Raw genomic sequence first — 15213 nt, 5'->3', positions numbered from 1 at the left:
TAGCACACAAGTACCATGAGCACCGTGTCTCCCTCTCACAGCCTCAGGGCGGGGGGTGCCGGCTGCGTGTTGACAGCACCTCTCTTCTGCAGAGACAGGCTTTATTCACACAGTGACATTGCCTGTGATAAGAAATAACATTGAATTTGTGAGCCCCACTTTTTAAAAATAAGCCCTTTAATGTCGCGTATATGTGACACTATGTTTTCACTTTATAGAAGCTTTTAAAAGAGGAAATTGTTTATTTTAATAGCCATCTGATTTTTCTTGTCTTATCCTTGATTGGAACATTAAACCTGCTAGTATGTATGCATTTATAATGTCGTTCCTGCATTTCTTTTACTGACCCATATGCTTCTTCCTGCTTTTCTGTACACATTGGTCTTCTTGATAGAAATGGTAATCGTTTGTTTCTAGGAGTGTCTTCATGCGGGGAAGAGGTGGGCTGGGGCTGTCAGGTGGGAACCACTCTCTTCTCGTCCAGGTGGGTGGTCGGGGGGAGGGCACTTCTTCCAGCAGGTACATGCTCTGTTTCAAGGCTGATGGCCACCAGCCTCTTTGTATCCAGTTCGACACGGATCAAGAAAAGGAGCTCTATTTGGGGGCTTCCGGAAGGTAGGATCACAACCTGGTAAAGTGAGCGTTCTGCTGTCTGAGGCAAAGGGATTGTTTGTCTGTTTGGTCTTTCTTTCTAGCTGTCCCAACCCCTCAACCACATTTCTTTCCAATTTTATTCCCACTCTATGTATTTTGAAAAGAGTTACCTGAATACCGTGGTTTCTGTATTGCTTGGCACCGAGAGGGAGGTACCAGTCCTCCCGTCCCCAGCTTCTGGATCTGTCCCGCACAGCTGGCTTTCCTGAGCCCTGTTCTCTGACCCTCACCTCCTACGTGCTGGTGGATTTGACTGGGAATCCTGTGGTTAGTATTTGGTAGGATCTTGCCGTCAAGCCTAGAATTCTCCCTCCTTCCCTGCTGCCAGCCTCCAAGAGCGATCTAAAGGCTCTTGTTCTGTGCTGTCGTTAATTTGAATTCAGCATAGGTAGCCCGTTACAAAATGCGAGACATCATCATTTGAGCAGGTCAAGCATATTCAGATGAAGACAAATGGTGCTTATTTGATTTCCTTAGAATCAGGAAATGAGAAAAATGCTCTCTGGAGAAATCATGTTCTGTCTGACTTGGGTGATAGACCAACGCATGTCCCCCAGATAAGAGCAGGCTCTCGCCCTGAGGTTTTTATCTCTGAAGGACGGCTAGGACTGTCAGCTTGCTGACATGTGCATTATCCATGTCATTTTAAACAAAGTGACCTACGGAAGGGTGCGCTGCGCTGTGACATGGTAATGGGCTGTTGGATGACAGTGAAAGTACACACTGGAAAGGGGGCTGTGGATTATTCTTTTGTTTAACTGACAAGTAGGAGCTTCCTTTCTCCAGCCCCCAGGAGTCCTAGCTCCTTGGAAGTCAGTCCCCCAGTGCCTCAGGCAGCCAGTGGGTCGTGGGTGCCAGAGACACGTAGGGGCTCAGCATTCAGGCGAGCTCGCTGGCCCCCAGAGCCGTCCGGGCCGCATCCCACAGGGCAGTAGTCATCTCGTTCCATCAGGCGTCGCAGGCATCCAGGGAGGGACCGGTACTTCTGGCCACTGCTGGAGATCTTTTACAGGTGATCGTTGATCTCACTTTCCAAGTGAGTGGCACGTCTCCAAAGGGACGAGGCTTCCTCGAGGTTTCACAGCCAAGCAGACCTTCTTTCCTTAAAAGGCAGTGTGACTTCAGGAAGTGTCACAGTCTCCAGCAGTGGCAGAAGGTGGCAAGGACGTTCAGTTTTGCGTTCCACCTAGGTGTCTTGATCAGCAGTGTCAACCTTGACTGTGCTTGCAAATGCCCCGGGAGCTGTACGAGTCCTGATGCCTGGACCGAGTCCCAGTCCAGTTGCCTCAGACTCTCTTCAGGTGTCTAGCAGCCCCTGTCTAGATGATCACTAGCTCTGGTAATGTCGAGAATTATCAGCGCCGCCTGTGGTTTTCAGAGGTGTCTGGGGGCCAAGGTGTTTCCTGCATCCTGAGAGCACCACAACTAGTTGTTTGCTGGGATCTGAGTCCCCGAGTCTTTGCCGCCCGGGTTTTCGCCTCTGAGTGTGGGAAGCAGCGAAGTGTCGGCCCAGAGGAATGGGCAGTGGGAAGGTAGCCATCACCCACGGCTCCGAGTTCAGGGTGATTTCAGGACAACGAAGGAGAATAAGATGTCCATCGGCAAGTCCGCGGGAGGGGTGATGACGGGGCACAGAGGGCCGTTGGGAGTGGTCCTCTGACATGTGTGCATTTCCTGCCTCGGCCACCCCAGTCGCTTTTCCTGTGGACTGTGGTGGCCCTGCAGGTCCTCTTCTTCTTACTCGGGAGCTGCTTCACAGCTGCCCTGCCACCCGGCTCTCCTCCAGAGGGCTCCCGGCAGGAACAGTCGAGACTCTGTGATTGCAGTCGTGCCTGCTTCGCCCTGTTACAGTTAAGACTGTCAGGCTTCCCCTTTTGGACTGAGATCGTCTGGTGTTTATCATCGACTTTAACACTGCCCTCCCAGACTTCTCCTCCAAGCTGGAGCCTGGGCCCCTGTCAGCCTCCCCTGTGCCGGAGCCTCTTGCCTGGGCCCCCCTCAGAGCCCCAGACTAACCTGGGCTGCCTTCATGTGCTGCTTGGAGGATTCGCATTCAAATCTGAATTGCTAGTGGTGGAAAAGATGCCACTCCGTGTCCTGGGATGCCTTCGGCAACCCCGCCAGGGATGCTGTCAGAGGCAAAAGTGAGACTTGCAAGGACCCGCTGGGATTTCTCTCAGGAAGACCTGTCATTCTCTTACTCTGTAGGGATCTGCAGAACTGGCGGTCTAAAGTTAGGGTACTGTATTTCACACAGCTGACTGAATTAGGATAAACTCTGCTTTCCTCTGATACGAAGCTGTAATTTATAAAATGATACCCTTACTAATTAACATGGAAGGGACTGGGAAAGGAGCTAGAAAAGCAGAGCTTTCCATAAGTGCAGGAGGCATTCTTATACATGGAAGAGGCTTGATGAGACACTGGGCAAAGCATCCCTTACCCTCCCCTCACAGCCACGTGAATACACCTCACGTTAATGTCAGCGGACCTGGAGGGCTTTGGTAAAACTTGGGTGGAAGATTAGAGAAGGCTGGAAACACTGCGTCTTAGATGTGGGATCGCTCGTCTTTGCAGTTAGTGCAAAGAAAAGAGGCAGCACTTGACACCTTAATCACCCAAGTTAAGCAATTATTCCAATCCCCCACTGGAAGTGAATTGGTGTCATGAGAACAAGGAGGCAACACGCATATTTCCACATATTTGGCCTATATTTTCTCTTGTTTCCTCTCTTTCTCTACCACTGGCAGCAGCCTATTGTGCTAAGAAACACCCCCCCGTTTGGTTATGAAATCAACGTGGAGATGAAGAATAATTCTCTTTCCATTTACCCGCTCCCTGTGTATTTTGTGGGCCACGTGACAGAGCTGGTTGGAAGGTGTGGTGGCCAGTGGTCAAGCCCTTGGGCCTCCGAGTCTGATGGCCTGGGCTTGTTTCTGACGGTCCCTTACTGTCCTGGAGCCATGGACAAGCCTTGGTTCTCTCATCTGCCAAATGGGGGTAACAACAGCTCCACCTAGAGTTTTGTAATAATGAAGTTGGCTCAGTGCCTGGTCCGTAGTAAGTGCTCTGTAAATGTTAACTTTCACTAGTTTTCCTTGGAGCGCAGTGAGGGAGAATCGCTTGGGGAAGGAGGGAGGCTATCTTTCTCTTCCAAAAGCTCAGGATTTGCCAGAAAACCTGCCAGAGGATAAGAGGTGTGATTTTTTTTTTTTTCCACTGGAACCCGGGGCTCAGCCTTCATCCCCTAGGGCACTTCTTCCTGACACAAGCTGAACGGAAGTGTTGTGAAATTTGGAAGGGTCCCCAAATGATGATTTTTTAAATTCCTTACCCCAAACACCAGGCTTTCCTTTGGGCCCAACCTGGAGTCAAGAGCAAGCATGCCGGCCTGGAGGGATCAGATGGTGATGAAGTGGGTTGTACAGCCCTCGTCCCACAAGCCAAACACTGTCAGTTCCCAGACACCCAGCACAGGAGAGAGGGTCTGAGGCAGTCCATCTGGGGTGGGGGCCACAGCATCTGTATTTTTTTAAAAGCTTCCTGATAATTTTTATACAACTGGTTTTGAGCACTACTACCTTTTTACAGATGTCAAAGAGAAGCGTTTACTTTCCTCTGCTTCTAACATTTTGACAGCCCAAGAGAAAGTCCTGAAAGCTACAGAGGTGTTGTGTGTGTTCGCGCACCCCACGTGCATATGTTTGTAGATGTGTGGTGCATACTGCATGCAGTACACACACACACACAACCTCTTCATAGATGTGAGCCGTTCTCCTGTTCCTCACGATTTTTTTTGTTTTCGGTACGCGGGCCTCCCACCGCCGTGGCCTCTCCCGTCGCAGAGCACAGGCTCCGGACGCGCAGGCTCAGCGGCCATGACTCACGGGCCCAGCCGCTCCGCGGCATGTGGGATCCTCCCGGACCGGGGCACGAACCCGCGTCCCCTGCATCAGCGGGCAGACCCCCAACCACTGCGCCACCAGGGAAGCCCCCCTCATGAAGATTTTAACATGACTCCTGATTGCAGTTTCCTGTCTCTGGGCTTTTAATGATTGGAATGACCACCTGGAGGAGGTTGCTTGGTCCCCGTGAGTTGCTCACCAGTACCCAGGACAGCCTGCTGGGACACTGGCTAACTGCAGATGCAGAACCACAGAGTTCCCACGTCAGCTCCCTCTCCCTTAACATGCAAACACTTTCTGGTGCATTCTAATTTTTTAATTCAAGCTAACTTTGTTGTGTTTGATCATTTTGTATTCACTGGTGTGAGAAGGGGGCAGTTTCTAAGAAAAGCAGCAGGAAAACCAACAGAGGCTTGTGTTCCTAATTCAACACAAACCACATGCCTAACTTGGCTCCTGAAGGACTGAGAAACTGCTGAGCTGTCAAACTAAAGACAGGGCATGCGGCTTGTGCTTACAGTGGAAGAGTCCCATCCCTCGATTGGCCACGTTTCACACTTGGTAAAAATTATGCACCCTCAGCAACATTCCACAAACTCAGAAGGCCTTCGTTGTTGCTTGTAGAACCCGCATCCTTGGTTTTGAAACAGGACATGTTCTGATCAGGAGACAGCTTAGAGATGCTGTCCTACACTGCAGATAGAGAAAGGAATTTTCTCCTCCCTTCCAGTTTCATAGCAGCAAAGCGTACAAGCGTTGCCCAGGAGAAGAGTAGGGACCCAAGTTCTGGTCTTTATGTCCCTAAAGTTCAGTAATGTTCATTGTTTTGCAAAATTTGCGTTTCCTTTTTTGGATACTCATCTCCCAATGGAGGGGATAAGTGAAACAACTTCAGAAAACTGGTACTCACACCTGAGTGCACCTCATATCAATCCCAGGATTTATCTTCTGGGCTCCCAACAAATTTCTTTTATAGTTTTATTTTCTCATAAGACACTTCTAAGCCATTTATGAATTTCCCACCTTACTTGGGAAATTTCTGCAGTTCTTGGCTGAGTTTCAAGGGCTGTTTTGGATGTCTGAATCCCACGATGCCCATCCAGTCGACCTCCAAGATTAGGTCTGGGTCAAAATGACACTTTATTGTCCTTCCAACATCGCCATGTTTCCGGTTGGCTTAATTCCATCCTATCCATCAAAAATTCCTATTGATACCATCCTTGGATTTAATTTCTACTGCATATTATTTTAAACGTCTCATTAAGTTTTTCTCTTTGTCCTATCGTAGCGTTTTCATGCCAAACCAAAAACTGCTTCACTCACGTTAAATGTGTATGTAGAATATCTGTCCATTACAACCATGTCATACACCTGAAAAAGACAGAGGTTTCATGTATGTATATACATATATTTATTTATATAAATATTCAGATTATTTATTAAATATAAATCAATAAAATGAATACTTGAGTTATTGGAAGTTGGTCAAACATCTTCAGCTAAACTCTTGTTTCTTAGAATGGATAGTGAGAGGAACGGGTTCTGGATGTTCCCTTGTTCTCATGGGTGGGTAATGGAGAAGGACACTCAGAAGACCCGGTTTGTCATTTCTCACTAACCAAGTGTATGGCCTTGGACAAATTACCTAATGTTGCTGAGCCTTAGTTTGTCATCTATAAAATGGGGCTGGAGTCAATGATGCAGCTTTGAATATCCTCATTTTCTATGTAGCTGTTTACCTAGGACCCAACAACACGGCAGACCCAGAGGGAAATGTACATGAGTATATTTTCTCTTTGCCAAAAGGTAGAAGGAAGATTATATTAAACATGTCTCCATTTGTTCACCTCTCAGATTCCTAACAGTGAATAAACGTAGTGTGGACGGGTCCAGGCACAGCTGTGTTGACTCTTTCAAGTAACTAAAGGAAACTTACTATGGGCCTAATGTCTAAACAAAGGTCATTACCTGTTTGTTGATTCTTCCATTTAGTCATTCACAACAACTCACTTATTTTTTCTTTTTTCAAGTACCTACTGATGAACCAGCATGGACTTGACAGAGTTGCTTGACTCTGTTGGGTCTGTCACCATGCACTTGCCAATAGGCAGCAGAGCAGTTAGTTTAATCTTATTCCTCAATTACCCAAATTATTTAGGAGAGCATGGGAGCTAGTGAAGAACTAGTTGACATAGTATGTTTCAAGAACTCACTTGATTGGTGAGTTAATAATGAGTATTATTTGACCTATAAAAGGAATTCTTCTGGAAACGTCCAGTATTGAATATATGATTCTACATTCCCAGAGAAAAGATCAGCTGCTTTCCCTTAGAATGAGCCATTGGCTTGGATTTTATGGCTTAGCTGAAGGGAGTGTTGCAAAGCCGAGGAGGAATTAGGTGGAGGTGGTGGCTTTCAGCCTCATGAAGTGGACCATGAATGCTGAGCCACCCGAGAGGGAGGTCCTGAGCAGAGGCGTTAGTACTGGCGATTCCTTTAACGGGCGGCTTGTCAGTAGGTATGGCCTGGGCCGCTGTTTGGTTGTCAGAAGAGTCTGTCTTACTCTACATTTGGGTTGGAGAATGTCTGTCCTCGTTAAAGATGTCTGACTTTCTTTTTGGTCATGTGCATGTGTATTTGTGTGTGGGTGTGAGTGTCTTAGTTAATCCCCCCTTGGCAACTTCCAGATGGTGATATATAATTATGGGTGATTACTCCTTGTAACTTTGCCATACCTAGGTATGATAAAGATAATAAAATCTCTGTATTAGAATGCATTAGTAATTAGCCAAACTTTATACTTTCATAAGTCCCAAAATTCAATACATGAATATTATTTCTTCTTCTTCTTTTTTTTTTTTTCCAAAGTTACAACTGGAAAGATCAAATTGGCCTACTTCTAGAGCTTTTCCCTATTGGTTCTCATGAAGTACTGGCTGTATACCTACTAACCAGAGTAGCTTTCTCCACTGCTGTTCCAATCCCAGGTGTGGTTCATAGTCTGCCAATTATATGCATGTTTACTGAGACAGTGAAATGGAGCATTTGAAGTAAGGACTGACCAGGAGCCCCTGGCATGGGTGGTTGTGGTACCCAGGGCACTCAGTTTGGGCTTCATCTTTCCTCGTTGGGACCCTTAATGATTTTTCAACTCCCTAATTTCTTGGTAAAAAAAATGTAGATGCTCCTCATTTATTAGGGGCAGGGAACAAATGCGATTAGGATCAATAATAATAACGAAATAATAAGATGAAACACTACTTTACATTGTAGAGAACATTGTGTTATTCAGAACACTTTTACATGTGCTGTTTTATATGACCTGCTTGTGTATTGTGGGAATCTATGTGCATCCCTAGATACTTCACTGTTCATCATCTGCAATGTGCCAAAGTCGATGATAGGTCCTTTCAAGGACTTTATCTTCTCAAGCATATGTCATTTTACAAATAAAGGAAATGAAACTTAAGAGCTGAGAGGTAATGGAGCTGAGATACACAGTGTCTTAAGATTCCAGGCTCTGGGCTCTTTTTCCCTATATACGAGGATGAGTTGGAATATGCCCAGAGGTGCCATTTGAGAATCTTCGCTACCTTCCTGTCTGTGCTGCACCCTCCTTGTGCTACGGGAAACCTGGATTGTATCTACCTATCCACCCACAAACCCACCAGCTTCTAAAAATCCAAAAGTGACAGTTGCTCGATAAACATTGGATAAATACAAGTTGGTTCCACTGACAACTCAGATGTACAAGCTCTTCTGAAATGTGATTTTTTTTTTTTTTTTTTAACATGGGAAGCAGTTGTCCAAGGTAAGGAGGCAAGAACTACAAGGTATATGTTTTTACTTGTACAGGTGAGTGTCAGTGTCAGCCTGCGGGCCACCATGAGTGATGACAGGGAGGCTGTGTCAGCCCGCAGTCAAGCCTGGGCCACGTTTGGTCAAGACACTCAGTCTTCTTTTAGTGTCTATCTATGCGTAAACACTTAATACCTTCTTACATCATTGGCTCCTAGCAAGCACCGCACACCTCGTATGCGTCTGACACTTCAGTGGGTGCCCTGCAAATACTAGTTCTATACCTGGCAGTTGCTTTGTTGATTATCTGAGTCACAGAAAGGAAGAGGGTCCTGTCCCAGTCACCCAGGCAGGTGGGGAAGTGCTGGACCTTCTGGTCCAGAGCCTCTTGCATCACGTATGATCTCTCCAGACTGTTTTCTTCCTGTGACCAGCACAGAGGAGAAGGGTCATGGTGTTACCGCAGCTCCTGAACTGCGCCCCCAACGCGATTTCAGTCTGTATTGTTTGCTGCCTCAAGAAGCCTCTTGCGCACCCCTAGACACTGACTCCCATCCCCGCAGAGGGTCTCTGGATCCATCAAGGTCACAGGGCCTTTCCTTGTCTGAGGGCAAACGCTGTTTGGGGTGTTCCTGCAGCCCAAATGGTGGTAAATACCCGAAGCAGCCATCTCTGTGTTAAAGATTATGTATTTGCCACTAAGGGGAGAATGTAGTGTTTATCGGCTAGAGTGCGTGCCGGCTGAGCTGATTACAGCACAGCACTCTGTCAGCCAGTGATTTGTCCTGTCCTTTATCATCTGTGTCACTCGGCAGTGTGCTGGCAAAGGGAACGGATCACCCCCTTCCCTTTTTTTGTACCCATTTCGTGTAGAAAATTTGTATTTACTTTGGGAGTGTAATTTGTTCCTCATGGATAATGTGACCCTGAGCGGAGCTGGATCATGGGTTAGTTGAAGTGATATTTTCCGCTAATGGTAGTCGTACATCATTGCTGTCAGCTCGGGTTAGGAGGCAAGCACATTACAGCTCCATTTTACCTCTGCAGGCATCTGGGATTATTTGCCATAACCGAGTATGACATGACCACGCTACAGAGTGCATTAAAATTTTACTGCCTTCTCAGGCAAGTTCCCTGGCTCCAGCCTGTGCTTCAGGCAGGCAGTCTGACGGGGAGCCCAAGGGCCCTGGCTTCCTGCACAGACGTGCTGCGGGGAGGCCGTCTGCGCAGGGGCTGCTCTCCTCATGCCCTGAGAAGGGAGCCAGGGAAAGAATTAGGGGGAGCCAGGCCGTAGGTGTGTGTCTCTGGACATCCCCAGCTGGCAGGTGAACGGCTGCCTTGTGCGTACAGGCAGGGGTTGAGCACAGTACCCACTGCACCCTGTTCCCTCTCCTTGATGCCTAACCCCCGCGTAGGTTGGCAGCAGCTCCTTCTCCGAGGAGAGCCCAGGGTAATATGCGCCAGGCCCTGCCAAGCCTTGGGCTGATCATTACTGTCCTTGTCTGCCTGTGATCAGACGAGAGGAAGGAAGCATGGGTCCTCGTATGATGGGATCCACGTCCATCCACGCAGCCCGATAGTCTCATAAACCCAGTTAGAAATGTTGACTGGGACGTTGTACACATTATTTCATACAGTCTTCACACCAACCCACCAAAATATAGGCACGATCACCCCTTTTTACTTAGAAGGAAATGGAGGATCAAAGAGGTAAATTACCTAATATCCTAATGGTGGCAGAGGTGGGATTCTTACCTTTTATCCAGATCTCAATCACTTCAAATTTTAGAAGGTTTCTAGTGTTGCATGCTATATAGGGATAATAATAACTATTATTTAAATAGTGTGTGTGTGTGCTTTACATGTATTGACTTGTGTAATCCACACCACAGCCCTAATAAGTAGGTGCTGATGTTGTCCCCAGTTTACAGATGAGGAAACTGAGTCACGGGGAGCTTATGTAACGAGCCCAAGGTCTTGCATCAGTTGGTGGCAGAGCCAGGTTTTAAAGCCAGGTTGTCTGGCTTGCAAGGCAGCACTCCTCACCACCAAGCTCTCCCTCATGCCACATTCTAATAAGCCTGAGGACTGACAGGAAGAGGCCAGGGAGAATAGTAATATGTTGGAATAAAAGGAAACGTTCAAACAGCGTTTTATCCCTTTCAGTTGTAATTCCAACATCCAACAAAATATTGCTCAAAAAAGATGCTCTGTGATGAGCTTTAATTAAGTAATAAGTCCCATTTGCAGTTAGTACATTACTTGCGTGCAAATGGTGCTTCTAAGGTGCTTGAAAGGCATAGATTTTGTTAGGTTAAGGGCAAGCAAAATGCCTGGCAAAATGCCTCATTCTTTCATGTTGCTCAGCATCCTTTTTCTTATTCTTATTGGAAAGGCTTAATAAACTTACGTTGAATCGTGTGCTTAAAAGGACAGTTTAGGCTTGTCTCCCAGTAATGAGTGTGCAGATCAGGGCCCACTCTGCCAGCCAGAGTAAAATCATCACAAATTCCATATCGGTGGGTCCTGAGTGCTGGCCACTAGAATGTTCACACGAGCCTGCAAGTGTGGACATTATCTTTTGTTCCACTATAGAACGACCTCTCTCCACGTCTCCAGCCCCATCATCCCTCTCTCTTTGGAGCTTGAGATGTCCGCCCTCCCAGACAGAATGGCCAAGCTGCTCTTCCCCTTGGCTGTATATGTGGTGGGGTCATAAATTCATGAACTTATTCAATAAACCACACATAAAATGAGTTATACCTTGTACCCTCAGGGCAATTTTTTAAATGCTGCAGCAGGAGAGCCATAGATACGCATGGCTTTTCTCATTGAGAAATTCGAAATTAAGTTATCGCCCTAAGAATTGTGCTCCCTGACCCCACTCCCCTCCTTGGGCTCCCAAGCACACACAGTGATCTTCCCTGTTAGTTGGCAGTAGGTCCAGGGGACTGACCTGATTTTCTCCTCTGGCCCTAGATCCAATCGCTCAAGAAGTAAAGGAGAAGAACAAAAATATTGATCCAGTCACTGAAAAGTGATTATCCCTCTGAGATGGTCTGTTTAGAACGCAGCAATAATTCTGAATAATGTATTCCCCAGAGACAGCACGACAGCGTATGTGGACTACTTACTTTGTTTATGTAGAATTACACCTGTACCCTTACCGCCTCCCGAACCTCTAATGGTGTGCAGTTAGGCCCTCTTTAAGACGAGTAAACATTGAAAAAAAAAAATGCAGTTTACTCAACAAATCAATTACAGAGCATTTATTCATTGTATAAAGGATTCATCAACCTTCTGTAGCTAAATAAAAAACGTGATTTCCACATTTTAGAGACTTACCACAGAACTCCTACAAGAGCCTTCATGAAGCCATTTGCTCATTTTAAAGCTCTTAAGATTGAACAACTTTGGCTGTGTTTATGTTAGCAGGGTTTTGTTTTGTTTTTAAGATTCTTTTTTGTTTCAAATAACAGAAATTAAATTCAAACTAAAAAATAGGGAAACGTATAGACTTTTAGGAATACAAGTAAGTGCTGAAATAACCAAGCCATCAGAAGGGCAGAGCTATGCAGCTGGGCTTCAGTAGCACAGGACAGGAGATGAAGTGCCCTCCCTGTCTTGGCTCTTCTTTCTGCGTAACCCATTTTATTCTTGACTGTTTGTGAGACTTGGTTTCTCCTACTGGTAGAAATCATGAACCATCCTCCTGAGCGTGGCACCTTCTGGCTTCAGCCAGTGGAAGAGAGACTGTCTCCTCTCCCACTGCAGTTACTAAAATCCAAGGATAGGATTCTGATCGGATCGGGCTGGGCTGCGTTCTGGGGACGGGTTCTCTGGAAAGGACTGTGGCTTGACCTAGCTGAGAGTCAGGTGCTCGTGCCTGGATCAAGCAGCTGTAGGTAGAAAGACAGGGGCCATGTTGTCCAAAAGTGCTGCTCTGGCGGTCACTCTGTATGGGGGGGGAAGAGGGCCCAGAAAGGCGGGAGAGAACGTGTCTGTGAAGCACACCCTGACCTTCCCGCCAGGTGGGTCAGGCGCTCACGGGCACTTCTTGCCAGCCACCAAAGCTGCCTTGACCATCATCCAAAGTGAGCACTTCATACTGAACACAGGCTCTGAAATATGAATACACGTTTTCAATTATATACAATAGTTGCCTGGATCTTCATAGAATTGTCTTAAATGCCATGCACGGATTGAGTTGATCTTGCTTAAATTAAGCTATTAAAAGTTAGAGAAGAGCACAGGATTTTATAGAGTAGGGATGCATGGGTACCTGTATTCAGAATAGCCCAGAATTCATTAATACTTTAGATATAGTAGATGATGAGTTATCGCCCAAGCGTAAGACAGCCCGTGAGAGATGCAGCGGTCTTTGACGTCACTGAGACTCCAGTTAATAAACTACTTATCCAGACTACAAAATGTAACTTAACTTGTCCAAAGGAATTATGGTCATCCCAGAGTACCTAATTTGTGTCCAGTGAGGGACATCTTAAACTATAACAGGCGACCTTGCTGAAATGATTTTCCAAAGATTGGAAGTTAATAAGCTCAGTCTAGCACCTTTCCCTCATAGTTCATTCAACAAATTGAGCCCTCTCTATGTGCCGAGCCAGGCACTGTCCTGGGAACTAGGAATGGAGAGATGACAAAGATACAACAAGCCTTCAGAGATAGAAGGTCTACATGAAGAGAAAGCTGTGAGGTACCTTGATGAATTATTAACCTGCCCCCCAGCCCAGTGTATGCTGAGGGATAGCATGACGTCTGAGCCATGCTGTGTAGGAGCGGAGGCATTTGACTTAGATCTTGCTGAAACACATGTTTGTGGATGATTGCTAGGTGGCAAGGATGGTGCAGACACTAGGCAAATGGGGATATTATTTGCAAAAAGCGAAGAGGTGTGAAAGTCTTGGTACATGGAGAGAAGCTTATAATGGAGCAAGGTTCATGGTAGGGGGTGGGGGGACTATACATGACTATAAACATAGGTTGATATAAAAAGCTCCATATAAACAGACCTTGTATGGCAAGAGAAGAGTTTAGACTTGATCCAGATGGGAGCCCACTGGGTACTTTTATGTAGGTAAATGACACATCAGATTTGACTTTTTGTTTTTTGTTGTTTATTTTAATAAATTTATTTATTTTATTTATTTATTTTTGGCTGCGTTGGGTCTTCGTTGCTGCACGTGGGCTTTGTCTAGTTGCAGTGAGCAGGGTCTACTCCTTGTTGCGGTGCGCGGGCTTCTCATTGTGGTGGCTTCTCTTGTTGCAGAGCACAGGCTCTAGGTGCGCGGGCTCAGTAGTTGTGGCGCACGGGCTTAGTTGCTCTGCGGCATGTGGGATCTTCCTGGACCGGGGCATGAACCCATGTCCCCTGCATTGGCAGGTGGATTCTTAACCACTGCGCCACCAGGGAAGTCCCAGATTTGGCTTTTTGGAAGAGAATTCTGGTAGTGGTGAGAGGATAAGGTGGAAGGAAGGGAAACTTTGGCCAGATGACCGAAGAGAATGTTGTCATCGTAGGCTGCGTGAGAGGTGACAGGGGCATCTCAACTAAAGTAACGGGAAAGGGAGGAGTTAGATTTTGGAGGCGTTTCTCTTTTTTATTTATTTATTTTAATTTTTATTGGAGTGTAGTTGATTTACAATGTTGTGTTACTTTCACGTGTACAGCAAAGGGAGTCAGTTATACATATACATATATCTACTCTTTTTCAGATTCTTTTCCCATATAGGCCATGACAGAGTATTGAGTAGAGTTCCCTGTGCTATACAGTAGGCCTTATTAGTTACCTATTTTATATATAGTAGAGTATATATATCAATCCCAATCCCCCAATTTATCCCTACCCCCACTTACACCCTGGTAACCGTAGGTTTGTTTTCTACATCTGTAATTCTATTTCTGTTTTGTAGATAAGTTCATTTGTACGCTTTTTTTAGAGGAGGCGTTTCTAAAGTGGAATTGTCATGATTTTGTGACCACTCGGATGTGGGGGTCATGTTTCAAGCAGGCTGACTGGGTGGGCATTGATGGATATCACCAGTCGGAGACTGAGATGGGGGATACAGAGAGCATGAGTTTGGGGAGTGGCTTGCAGGACCCTCTGCTGCATGGGTCCAAGAGACTGTGCACCACACTGCAGAAGTGAGTAGAACGATAGGTTAGTGTCTGGGAGCCCAAGAGCCGTCTGATCTTCAGAGATAGTTGGAGCTGTGGGATTGAGTGGGAGCCCAGCCAGAGCACTGAGAGGTTGTCTGCGTGTAATTTAGGGATAAACAGACGTGATGATGGTAACCATTCAGAGCAAAATAACTATATTAATCATAGCACCTGATGTTTGTGTAGGTTTCTTGTAATGATACACTGAATGACTTTTTTTTTAGCCGTGGGAAAACATACATACATAACATAAAATTTATCATCTTAACCATTTTTAAGCATGCGTTTCAGTAATGTTTAGTACATTCACGTTGTCGTGTGACCTGTCTAGTTTTTTGTACCAAATGTGTTAAAGCACCATACAGTAGCTCATTTAAACCTTGTAACAAACACCCTGGGGGAACTTGAACAGGGGATGAACTGAGGCGAGATCTATTGTTTTAGTGATAATACGTCCATGCCTTCTCTGATCAGTATAGGAGCAACACAACATCATCGTCACTGACATAGCATCTACCTTCCATTGGACCCAGCAGTAACTCACTTGTATCCTCAGACTCCGTAGCTTTCTTTAAGAAAACCAAAGCAGACTCATTCCGGGAGCTCAGCTTCCATGCTCTGGTCTGTAGGTGAGAGAGAGCTGATTCACCTTCCTTGGACACGCAGGATTAGCCAGTC

The 15213-nt window shown here is 46.1% G+C and overlaps 1 protein-coding gene across 1 annotated transcript in view; it reads left to right on the top strand.

Moving 5' to 3' along the window:
• AUTS2 (activator of transcription and developmental regulator AUTS2) overlaps positions 1-15213 on the top strand; it is a 1126353-nt gene that overhangs the window by 804769 nt on the left and 306371 nt on the right. The window lies entirely within an intron of this gene.

Source organism: Phocoena sinus, chromosome 15 (genome assembly GCF_008692025.1).
Source record: "Phocoena sinus isolate mPhoSin1 chromosome 15, mPhoSin1.pri, whole genome shotgun sequence".
NCBI classification, from domain to species: domain Eukaryota; kingdom Metazoa; phylum Chordata; class Mammalia; order Artiodactyla; family Phocoenidae; genus Phocoena; species Phocoena sinus.
Note: the sequence above shows the minus strand (reverse complement) of the source record. Positions and strands in the feature narration are given on the sequence as shown.